This window comes from Columba livia (assembly GCF_036013475.1).
Source record: "Columba livia isolate bColLiv1 breed racing homer chromosome W unlocalized genomic scaffold, bColLiv1.pat.W.v2 SUPER_W_unloc_5, whole genome shotgun sequence".
Lineage (NCBI taxonomy): Eukaryota > Metazoa > Chordata > Aves > Columbiformes > Columbidae > Columba > Columba livia.
In genome coordinates this window covers 3,916,701-3,930,275 of record NW_027043000.1, presented here as the reverse complement: position 1 = coordinate 3,930,275, position 13,575 = coordinate 3,916,701, and positions in this window count along the sequence as shown.

Below are 13,575 nucleotides of genomic sequence, written 5' to 3'. Positions count from 1 at the left end.
ATCTGTGTGTGAATTCAAACCAAAACAAACTTCTACCAAAGTAAACTGGGCAAAGTTGGTTCTGTAACAGGGAGGATCTGTTAATTTGATCTTTTAAGACTCAGTAGTGTGCCTTAATAACTAAAACATTTTTCTACTTTGATAAACTGTAGAGGAATGTTGTTACGAGCAGATGAAGTCCCAGCCTCAAAGGCCAGTTAACCAGCTACAGGTATCTCTAAGTTTAATTCTGGATTTCTGAATTAGGGTAATGTGGTCTGTCTCAGAATTTTTGTGTGTATCCCATGACAATATATAACAAAAATTTTCACACAGCTCCTCATGAAAATTACCATGCATTAGTGTCGTAGTTCATCAAGAAATTTAAGCACGGACTTGACCCTTTGTTCCATCTGGGACATTAATGAGGGAGCAGGAGAAGTATAGACAGCTCATTTCCATCCATATGGCATAATAAAGCTCGGTCACAGGCATGCAGATCAGGCTGAATTGAGCCTACATCTAATGCCATGGCTTACGTAAAGAATTACTTGTATTTATTTTGGACATCATTCAAGTGAAAACACAAGCGGCATCACGTGATAATCATGAGTTTGACTGGCTCTCTCTTGCCCAACACAAAATCTATATGCCTTAAATAAATGCCTGTTTTTCTATCCATTTATATTTTGTTGAGATACCTGGTTGCCTAAAAGCATGCAACCTTCAGCTGAAATTTGTCTGTAATTGAAGCATTCCTAGCATTGATTTCCTGAGTTGATTTCCAGCTTCTCTCTCAGGATACTTCCAGGTGGTGGAAAATTTATTTTTTTTTTTCTTTTTAAATCTAGACTTTTGCTTTATTAACTTCACAGAAACAGACTAACCTATGAAAATTCCAATATGAAACATGTTTGATAATTTGGCTTGAAAAACACAGAGAAAAACAGGGGAAAGACACACAAAGCATACATTTTGCACTGCAAATGAGATCATATTTACAGACAAGAATCACCCATCTTTAGTCTTCTGCACAAACCAAGCCTACGAAAAATGTTGCTAGTAACTGGGTTATAATTTAAAAAACAAACAAACAAAAACAGTAAGAAGAAAAAGAGATCAAATAATGTCTTACATCCCAAAGAACTTGGTCCAGTTATATAAAGTACCCTCAGTCCCACAGTGAATCTTTCCAATAATAGCTGCCACTACCCTGTGGAGGGGTTTTGATGGATAAAGATTTGTTGCTGAATTAGTCTGGCTCAAAGGAATCTCAAGGCCACTTCAAGAAGCTGAGAACAGAATCTGCTGTGAGAAAGAGGTGTGTTCCTCAATCAGCCGGGTCCCCACATGGCGTGAATCATCTCCCCCCCACTGCAGCGATGTAATACTGAATGGAGCAGTCTGAGGGTGAAGTTTAAAGGCATCCCTAGCAGACCCGTAGTTCTAATGAAAATGGAAAATTAAACGAAAAGTTTGTTAATAGACTTATTCTGTGGTAATTAGTTGTAAGAGACTTCTTAGTAAATTCACCATGCTAGTTTTTGAGGTCATGGGAGAGAACGGTTTTTTGAGACCAACAGAATGCCAAATTTGGAACAAAGTTTTAATACATGAATTCTTGTAGTTGCCAGAAAGTCCTATACCTCTCTTAGGTTAAGATTTGTTAAGTAAATTGTAAGCTCAAATAACATTTTCTGAGAATTCTGTTTAGTTGCATGGCCTACAAGAAGCTGCTTGGATGGCGCAGATGTGCTTGCTGCAAGTGTATTTCCACTAGTATTAACAGCCAATGTTTCGATAAAGCAAATACTTCACTGATAGATCTGAAACAGGACTTCGATCCGGTAAGGGAAAACAATACCCAATAAATATGACAGCCAAAATGGACTTAGAAATGTTGAGGAATAAATTTATGACAACCTTACAGGCTGACTGCATTCGATTGGACTTGCAGATTTGTCTATGAAACAACCTGTGGCTATTGTGGGACAGTATGATGAGATTGCTGGCAGACTGATATACCGACTGTTCAATTGTCACTCTGATCAAGAAAATGCAGGGAATGAATTTAAGTCTTAATAGGCCATGATCCTTTTGTCATATATGTACCATTTGTGAAATTTAATTCTGATTTTTTTTTTTTTTATTTGTAATCTATGTCTTTGTGAATTGGACTGTCTGGTTTTTTTTTAACAGCACAGCTTTTGGCATGCCTGAATGTAAATTGCTGCAGAACCTGCAAGTCTTTCACATCAGGTCATAGGCCATACTTGTATTTGGTCTGATCCTACATACTTGCACAGTTTTTGTTGATGGTTCTGGGGAGTCTCATAAAGCTGTAGTGGTTTGGTGTGAAGATAACGACTGGCATCATTCTGTAAAAATTATTGAAGGTTCAACCCAATTAGTAGAACTTGGCACAGCTTTAAATTACTTAGAGATTTTTAAGGAGGAACCTCTACATTTGATTTGTGATTCTGAGTACGTAGTCAAGATCCAACGCATATTGCTAGTTTAAACTGGGTTTTTAAACTAACAAAGTCATGGGCATTGAAAAAATGCAAACTATCTATCTACACAGACTCTTTTTTATAAAGGCATTTTAAAGAGAATATTTCAATTTAAACTTGTCTAATTTGTCTAACTGTAATTATATGAAGTGAATTACCTATTCAGGAGGAGTGTCGTGTTGTATTAAAAAAAGTTATGTGTGTAAGGAAATTCTTAGCCATTTTTTGTTAAGCTAAATTTTAATGTATCTGACATGGTAATTTTCCACACTTTGATCTAAAATCATTTAGCAGAAACCTGTGTAATTAAGAAGCAAATATCTTTACTGCTTAATGTAAACACTCTGGCACATCATATCAAAAAACATTTACCTACAGTGACTCCACATGTGTTTGGGACTAGTCATAAGATTCTATCTAGTTTTTTATAAGTTGATTAACATAAATTTCCTTTAACTACTTAAGCATCATTTGATACACAGCTGTTTGAGATAAATGCATTATGGTCACCATTTTCTATTGGTGTCATTCTTCTGAATTCATCAGCTGTTCATAAAGCATCTCAGTGAAAACAAGTGGCACATGGAAAAAAAACTTTCAAGTGTGACTCCCCAAAGTCTTGTTCTAAACCAACATGAAGCTGCAACTTGTTGTTGGGGAGGTGCTTTGAAGTCATGAAGGTATATTGTAAGTTGACCTGATTATCGGAATGCTTCTTGCTAGTTTAATAGGCAGCAGAAAAGGAAAAAGAAAGCCTAATGTTAGCTCATGTTACATTGTAACCCTTAGCAAATACGAGCGGTGAAGGGGCAGAGCTGAGCCGCTGATCCTGAGGGCTGCCAGAGCCCACAGGAATGCTTTTGCTTCAAAGCCCCGCCTAGGAGAGAAAAAAACAGTCTAGCACTTGCTCTCAAGAAGTGTCTTTGTCAACAAGATTGATGCAGATGCCAGCTGTGAGTGTCTGGAGAAGCTGGGCTGCCTATATCATCATCACAGGGGGGGTAGGTTTTATTTAAGGTAGATGTGTACTGAGAATGGCTAATGATTTTGTCACCATATTCACCTTGAGAAGAATCACAGGTTTCAAACTCACTCTGTGCAGCTGGGTGAGCTTTGCCAATCAATGGGGTGATTGGTAGTTTCCAAAAAGAAGTACAGAGGAGCACTCAGAAAAGACAGGCCATTCTCAGGTCACACAAGACAAATGACAGCTGCTGTTTCCTTAACATCAACATTTTAACATTATAGTTTTTCCTTGTTTCATTTCTTTTGCTTCTTTACAGTTTGATGCACTATCTTGCTTTGCAGTCTGCATAAATGAATACTCTGGGCAAAAGCATTAGCTAACGTTCATTGACTTTGTGATTCCTAAGGTCATGGAGTTTGAAATTTTTGGTTATACCCTATCAAATATACCAGTTACTGCTGCTATAGGATAGTTTTCATGTGCAACTGCTGAATGCCACTCTCATTTTCTCGCAGGGGTGGTGTAAGAAATTATTTGCAATTGAGGGCTCCTGTCAGTCTAGTGAAGTGTTGCAGGAATTCCAAACAGCCAAAAGGAACTACTGGGTAGACTGGCTGAAAGACTGATCTTCTCCCAATGAAACTGAAATAACAGGAACACACCCTTATTTTCCCAGGTTAGTGATTACCTCAAATACAAAATATCTGTGGCTACTTCTATTTCTTGTATAAAATTACATATTAAGAAATTAGAAGATGGTTGTAAACTGAGTGACTCCTAAGATAGGGAATGTCAAAAGAAAGTAATTAATCTCATCCTGTGTGTGCACTGTATTGGTGGCTTTACAGGGAAATGAAATGTTCTGCCATCACTGAAGTGATGATTATGTTTCGTAAGTTAATTTATCAGTTCCTGTAAAGTAGAACTTACCACACATACACGTGATGTACTACCACAGTACCAAGCCTTATCTAATCATTGCACCAAATATGATTTACCTTTTAAAGGCTTTTATAGACTGGGAAACTTGCATTTTATAGCATTTTTTATACGTTGTCCATCAAGAGAAGGAGAGGGTGGCATACAGCACTGTAATTCACAACTGTTGATTTGTAAAGGCTGGCTTATACTTTTGGTTTACTAACCTCTATTCAGTATGGAATTAATATGGATCTCAGTCCTGTCAAGCCTTAACTGTGGCTTTAACTAACCTCAGATACCATGTAGTCAGCATGCATTCAATAAAATTTTAAGCGTAAAATATTTTGCTTTTTTTTTCCCCTCTTCATGGCATGTGCGGCTGTAATGCTCCTTGGATTTTAGCTTAGTGTTGTTAGACTTAGCATGTGATTTTTTTTGTTGTTGTTTTGTTTTTGTTTTGTTTTGCCTGATTTCTCAATTAACTTAGAATTACAATTTTCTCTTGGCTTGTTTACCTATGAGTTTTTGCTTCTACAATTGTATTGGAGGCTGTTCAGATTTGAAAATGTGTTGTTACTATGTAATATGTTCTTCCTAAATGTTTATGTTTGTTAGAATGATACTGGGTATATATAGTGATATAAGAAAAGCTGTGTTTATACTGATCTCTCTTGTTATTTCTAGGACCAAAATCATGGGAGGATGTGTCAACCGAGGACCTTAGAAAATGGCAGGAGGAAGTACTTGACGTAGCTATTAATGTAGTCCTACTATGCAGTTTGTAGTAATGTTTCTTTTTCCTTAATATATAATATCTATAGGAATAAATTCAAATCTCGCTGTGCCATATCATATTTGCAAGAGGTATTAATCAATTAATTCAACATCTGCCTTAAAATAGGGTTTTAGGATAAATTGGTTAAGACTGTCAGATGAGACAGACTAAAATAGATGACCATTTACCAGTGGTAAGCACCACTAGTAAACCTGGGAAAAAATAAATATGTTTTTTTTTACATCCTGGCTGATGGGGATGTGTACTTTTGGATCTCATCAGACTATTGTCATTGAAGTTAACAAGCACTTAATCAATTTATCGTGGTACAGGTAATCAGCTCTTCAATTCCAGACGTTTTACTGGTTTCAACATTAGATTTTTTTTTTTTTTTTTTTTTTCCTTCAAAATAATGCTAAAGTAATTAAAGTATCTTTGCAGTCTCAGCACTTGCTGTCTTTGCCAGACTAAAGCCATTACTGTTGTGTGATCTGTATTTTTTTATTATGAGTACTTACATTAAACAAGCAGTTATTTCTTTACTCTTTCCTGAACTCCCTAGTAAGAACTCAACAGTGAATTTATTATAAATCGCAGTGTTTCTGCCATAACTGCAAAAAGTCACCTTGTTGCTACGTTCCTAATATCTGCCTAAAAAGCTAAGTTAGGTGGTGTGCCTTGGGAGTTAACACAGAAGCTGTTTGGAACCCCACAGAGTGAGGGGACAAGGGGTAAAATTCAGTCTTGGGAAACAAGAGAGTATCTAATGGAGAGAGCAAAGGGGCTGTATTTCCCTTTCCTTTTCCACTCCTGGGTAATACCTTGTGCATCATCTACTAATCCTTGCTGCACAACTTTACAGACTAAATACATTAAGGACTGTAAGAGGAATTATCTCTCTTAGCCTGGGCCAAGGTAGCTAAAGCTTACATTCTTGTAGTGATTTTAACAGCAATAGTATGACAAGAAGTAAGTGATCAGGTAACCTTTAACATCTATTGTATTTGTGGCTTTTCTCATCAGGCCGTGGGAAACCTGATGGAAACGGAATTATTATTTAGGAAGTGCCTAGTTGTGAGATGTACCAAAGAAAACAAAGGCATCCATTAATTACTATTCTAATATTCTTCTGATGTTTCTTCTTTTCCTGTTTCTAATTGCAGTGTAACAGAGGAAGTCAAAGGAATGCAGGTAAAGTGTTTAAGAAAATAAGTGCCATAGATTATCTTATCCAAAGAGTCTTGACTTAATAGAAGACATCCTGGTTTTATGCCAAACTCTCTAGGATACTCACTGTTTTTTGTGGGGGGAACCACACAAAACCAATAATGTTCATAATTAAAAGCTTGAGTAAATACATTATAATTGATATTGCTGTCATCACAAGTTGTTTAAAATAATCTCACCTGATCAATTAAACAGATAGCTTTTTGTTGTATATGTCAGTTTCGGCAGATATTCATTGAATCTAAAAATTTCAACCCTAACTTACATGGATGTTCAAGTGGAGAGATTTGGAAGTTGCTAACTTTTTGAAATAATTAGATAAGCAGGCATATTAAAAAATGAGTGTTTAAATACTCTGGTATATATTAGGTGCTTCACACGCATAGCTGTCACCAAGGCAGATGATTGCTTCCTTCTTGAGGGAAAACAGAAAATAGCAATCATCTGAAATTTGTCCTCCTGTCATTTGAGAGTGTAATTTCAAATATGTATTTGAATGATAAAGTAATTTCTGCAAAGTTAGAAAATGTAACCTTGTGTTTTCTCAACCTGTGTAGTGAAATACAGGAAACGAATTTCAGAGGCGTCTGTAGCTTAGCTTCTTTAAGTGTCCTTTGTGTCTTTTGCACTCATGGGATAAATGAGTGATGCAGTTCAGACTCTGGTAGCTTCATAGCAGTGTGCGATAATATGATTATCCACTCCTCCTCCTCCTCCTCCTCCTCCTCCTCCTCTTGTAAATGTTCTACAAAGAGACTGGAGAGGATTTATAGCAGCCTTGGTGAGTCCCAGCTATCTCCAAATGTAGTAGCTTCTTAGAGATGTTGGATTGGATTCCTCACTTAAAAACGGAATTCACTTAGGTGTTCTGGTTTGGGGGTTTGTGGAGTTTCGTTTGGTTTGTTTTTTTTTGTGTGTGTGTGTTTGGGTTTTTTTAATATACAAAAGGTTAGCAACAGGACATGCCAACTCTTAAGAAAAAAGAGTATTTCTAGCTGCTTTAGCTAAAATTTTAGTTTTAGCAGGTTTTTTCTATCTTTAGTATTCATTCAGAGACACTTCTTAGCGAAGGCAGAGTTTCTTCCAGGTTTTATACAGTACTTTTGTTCTGAAAGTATGCGAAGCCTACCAACAGCAGGTACAAATAAACCAAACAGCTCTCACCTGTACATGAAAGTATTGGTCTTCCCTTAATTGGGAAAATTATTAGGTCTACCTCCTTTGGATTTGCAGGAAGTAGCATGGCAAAGTACAGTGATATGTGAACAATTCCCTGTATCTATTAGGGTAGTATCACAGAATAATTAATTTGGAGAGAAAGGGGAAAGTTCAATCTGCATTGTATATTTATCTAAGTGTATTTAAGTTTAGAAGATTGTATCAAAGTCAAAACTTTACAGTTTACAGTTACCTCCCTACTAATATGTTCAACTCTTCTGTAAGATATCTCTTTTAGGTAATGATATATCCTTTAGATAACATTGTATTGAGTGCATTTCCAGTGAAATAACTTCCTGTATTATTGGTCAAATTTTTCAGAGAGAAAGGTGGAAGTTTTCATTTTTCCTCTCTCTCCTGCACTTGAGCAACAAAGGTGTTCCTGAATTTCCCTTTTGGCCCTTAAAAACACTTCAGGGCTCCCTGGAGCAGATACTTGATTTTTTTTTTCTGTTTTGTGCAGTGCCGTGATCCTCTGCTAATAACGTTCTAGTGATTTGAAGTATGATTGACAATACATTGAAAACATATTTAAAATTACACTTTTGTGATGTTTCACACCTAGAAGGATATTCAATTTGTATGCAGATCAACTTGTTGTATGATACAACCTATTTCTAAGAGCTTGTAACTGACATGATGGAGTCAACCATTCTTGGACACTTGAGTTACCTTTATACAAGAACCTCTCATTTCTATAGCAGTCTAGTAATTTCTGACTGTTTAGGGAGCAGTGTGCCAGATTTGTGCCCAGTTCTACTGGATAAAGAATACTGAATGGCAGAAAGCGAGTATCAGCTGTTAGAGCAGCAATTGCAGGCTGAAACTTTTCCAGATGATAACATTAACATTTTCACTGCTTCCTCCACTATTGATGCTTGGTAACTGGTTTCCTGTGGATAAAGTGATAACTTTTTTTTTCTTTTAGTCATGTGGGAAGAAACTTTGATAATCTGACAAGTATGGGTTTCAGTTCTAATAAAACAATTCTGCTGGGGTCAGGTAAACTGTCAAAGACAACCCTCCGTTTGCTCAACATTTTCACCAGATGATGTGAAATTGTGTTGTTTCCCACAAAGATACAGTTTCTTTCATATGTGTCTTTATTTTAGCTCTATGGCAGCAGGTGTCCACAAAGCTTTAGGTGACGACTGCAGTGACAGCGGACAAAAACGGAAGATGGGATAAGTTGGAATGTATTTTCATTCGCTTTTTAATAATTTAAGGATAGTGTCAAGAGGCAGCGATGTCGTAGGTATCATAACCAGATCTTTCACTCTTTTTTTCCATTTTCAGGGGTATTCTCCTTTCCTCTTTCCCTCCCTGTGATGAACATGATCATGGGACAACGATATAACAGCCAGGGAATTTCAGAAATGAGAACTTAGAATGCAGCTACATGTTTTCTGATCATGAAAGACTAAGGCTTTAGCTAGTGATGAATTGGAAGGTCTGATACACCTAGCAAAGAAATGCTTTATTGTGTTTCATTCACAAACATACCACATAGAATACCTAAAAATTAAGTTGGAAGATTTGGACTTGCTTTTTAATATTATTAAGTCTGTCTTATTTCTTGCCTTGGCAGTTCTAAGGCAGTCTTGATGAGAAGCAACTAGGAAAAGGAAGCATAGTAGAAGGTCCTCACTGTCTTTGTTGGGAAATTTAGGAATGTAGTAGGAAATAAGTGGGAATGATACCTTAATTAATAGTGAATCTTGCCGTTCAGTACTTAGAAAACATTTCCCATCTGAAATTGTTAGCGTATATCTTGAAGAACTGGTTGCAAACAAGTTATCTCCACTCTTTGTTCCACTCATGCCATTTAGGACTCTATAAGCCATGCTTTTAAATTTGACTTGAAATGGAAAGGTAATACAGATAAACAGTTTTAGTGTAGAAAAGAGTTTTCTAAAATGAAACCTGTTAGCAAATGAGTCATACAGGGTGTGTTTAAAAACATTTCTGGTTTGGTTTCGAGTTCAGCTAGGTTTTATTTAGTATTTTTAGTATTTTCAAATTGTAGGTGAAGAAAGTGATACCGATACAGTTTCAGTAAGAAGAAAATTTCAAGACATGCACTTACAGGTAAAAATTTCTGATGTCTAACGCAATGGAATAATTTTATGTTCAATAGACGTGATTGAATTATTTGAATAGCTTACATATGTGTCGCGGTTGAGACGGACAAATGACATGGACCAAATTCTTTCAAGATGAAAGTAATAGGTGCCATTTCTTGCTACAAGTCATTTTTATACAATTCTACCAGTTCATGTGTCTTTTCACTATTGGTTACAAGTTACAGCACTAACATCTCATTGGTTAATTGGTTACTTTTTCTGTCATCCATGTTATTCTTCTATCCCCTTCTCTCTCACGGGTACAACTCCATATCTCCGGATACTCCTTTACTCCCATCCTTCTCAAGGGTAAATCTTAATACCTTCAAGACTGATCTCTACTCCCATATTTTCTGTCAAGGATTCCACAGACCCGCTGCAGTTTCCCACAATTCCCCCTTTTTTTTATTTGTGCTAAAAATGCTGCCCTCATTGTCCGCTGCAGGGCCCTTTGCGGCAGAGAAATCAAGCATGGCAACATTAGTAACACAACCACAACAATCATCAAAACGATCAGTCCTGTTTTCACTACTGATAACAACCAACCTGAAAGCCCCCAGCTACTAAAAAATTTATTTAACCAATCCCATCCATCATCAACTTGTAACTTTTGTACCCCTTCTTTCAACAATTGTATGCTTTTATGAATTGACTCAGAATGATCTGACAAGTTCATACAGCACATACCATCAAAATCTTCACACCCGTGCCCTTGAGCTAATAACAAAATTCTATTGTAGCTCTCTTCTGCAGTGTAGTATGTCTTACAGAATCTACATCTAACAAAAGTCCACTTAAAGCCTTAGAAGTTCTGTTAGTTTGCTTAGCTAGCCAAGAATCTAATTTTTCTAAAGTATTTAGAGCTTTAGCTGTGCCAACACCAGGTACAAGAGATCCTAAAACCCTTAATCCTGATCCCCAAGAATCTACTCTGTCATCACATTTTGACTTATATGCATGCAAGAAACATTTTTCCCGTGTCGCTTTTCTGTGATCTGCTATCATGGATACATTGGGCATTAAGAGAGTTAATCGTCCCAAACTACATGGTCCTCCAACAGCATTAGAAGGAATTCCTGGCCAGGCTCTATCTCCGCAGATCAAGAATACACCGTACGGGAGTTTTCGGGGTCGCTGTCCCACATTGTTAACAACACCCCTTGGATTCTTCGGCGAGGCATTGCACCAACGAGTTTCATTTCTGTAGTCATGAAGGGTAGCATTAACATTTTGCAATCTTATCCATTCATGCTTTAGCATATTGTCCTGGCACTTTTCACAAACCAGCTGGATACAAGCATCCATGGGCACAGATCCCAGCAATTCCAGTTCCTGTGGTTCAATGTCTATTTCCGGGAGACAGTTAATCCAAAGTGCCATGTTAGTATTATTACAGTTTGTTGCAATGCCTCTGCACCGACCACTATTTTGAAACAGTTGTGTGATGCTGCTGTAGTCATCAAGGGGGATGCCAACCAAGCATGTGTGGAACGGGTTTTCCGGAGATGCCATAGCTAGGCATATGGAGTCCTGGCCAGTCATGTGGGCTAAAGTAATCCACATGTTAGTTTTTGTCTGTGCAGGCATCCAAGATGAAGCAGCTGCAGCAATCGTCATTAGGAAGGCAACACAGGTTTCACATTTCACGCAGGCAACCATTGTGGTCCTTAATCTGTAGAGACACAAGCATAGCCTCTCCCCCAGGTTAATAATTCATGTGGACCCGTCCATTGTCCTGTGCGCAAATCCCGCACCAACACTTTTGCCCCTGGACCCACCCTTTCTTGGGCCACTAAAGAGGAAAAGTGACGTAGAATGGGCGGCATCTGGGCATCATCAGAAACCTGCAAAAAGTTTAAAACATATGTGACTTTAGCCAAGCGTGCATCAGGTGGTTCACCCAACATTCCCCCTTTTTGTTTTAAAAGAAAACGCTTGAGTGTTCCATGAGCACGTTCCACAATACCTTGCCCTGTGGGAGAATGAGGAATACCTGTAACATGAGATACTCCCCAGAGCTGTAGAAATGAAGCAACTTTTCGGGATACATATGCTGAGCCATTGTCTGTTTTTACCTGTTGCGGAACGCCCAAGAAGGAAAATGCACGCTGCCAATGGCGTATTACATCTCGTGCAGATTCTGCAGTATGAGCAGTGGCAACGATAGCAGAAGAAAAGGTGTCTATAGAGACATGAACATACTTCAAGCGCCCAAATTCAGGTACATGTGTAACATCAGTTTGCCAAATTTGCAAGGCTCGAAGGCCACGGGGATTGGTACCATAATAAGTAGGAATATGCTGACCTTGACAATCAGGGCACGCAGCAATAATAGCACGTGCCTCAGAATTTGAAATGCCAAAGTGTCACCTCAAGGCATGATAGCCTTGATGATAGAAATGATGTGACTCTATTGCCTGTTGTTTAACATCAGGAACAGGTCCTAAAGTCACTGCTGAAACTAGAGAATCTGCTTTTGCATTTCCTTCTATTATGAAACCTGGTAACGTAGTATGACTTTTAACATGCATGACATAATATTCATGATGACGCTTCTGAATTTCAAGCCATAACAGTTTTAAAATACTAAATAACTTTTCATTAGACACATGTCCCAATACAGCTTTATCCAACCATTGTACAAGCCCAGCCACATAAGCAGAGTCTGTCACAATATTCACAGGGCCAGGAAAGGCCTGAAACGCCATGGTCACTGCTCTAAGTTCGACCACTTGTGGTGATCCTTCCTGATATTCTACTTGATGTCACCACTGTGGCCCATCCTTCCAAACAATGGCTGCCTTGCCCGTCCTTCCTGATCCATCTGTAAATACTGTAGGTCCATTTACTGGGCTCGATTGATTCAATTGCTTCTGACCAAATCTTACCTGACTGCCTAATTTAATCACTGGATGTGAGGGCAAATGATAACTGATTTGACCCGTATAATTCATCATAGCTGCTTGTAGTGCAGAACTATTAGCCATACACCACTCAAAATAATCACTTTGCACAGGAAGCGTGATCGTTTCTGGATCTCTTGCCATTAATTCCATGCAACGTAATCTGATTTTAGTAATTACCTGAGCCACCAGTTCAAAAAGACCTGGGGCTGTCTTTTTTGATTTGGCTGGCAAAAAGACCCACTCTAAAATATGTAGAGGATCTCCCCACTTCTCATGCTATTGTGCGATCATAGCAAAAGAAATGCATTGATCAATCAAAACAATTGCTTGTACAGACACTGTCAAATCAATTCTCCATACGTGCTTACTACTGATTGCTTTTCAGTTTTCGCAATGACCTGCTGTGCTTCTGTTGTCAAAGTGCGAGGGGCAGAAATATTAGTGTCTCCTCGCAAGAGATCAATCAATGGCTGCAATTGAGAAGAGGGGATTCCTACATAAGGCCTTACCCAATTGATCATTCCTGCCAATTTTTGCACATCATTCAGTGTTTTGATTTTTACTTGCAGTTTTATAGGTTGTGGTATCACTGTCTGATCCAAAATTTTCATGCCCAAACAAAGCCATGACTGTTGTCGTTGCACCTTCTCAGGTGCAACAACCAGCCCATACTGATTTAATGACTCACGTGCTGTATTTTCCATTTCACTCAATTCTTGTGGCGTTGCTGCGGCCAACAAAATGTCATCCATATAATGACAGCAATACCCTGATGGAAACAAAGCACGTACTGGATTCAGAACTTTTGCCACATACCATTGACATATGGTAGGTGAATTTTTCATCCCTTGTGGCAGCACTTTCCAATGATACCTTTTTGCTGGCTCTCCATTATTTACAGATGGAACAGTAAAGGCAAACTTTTCCATGTCTTGTTCTGCTAAAG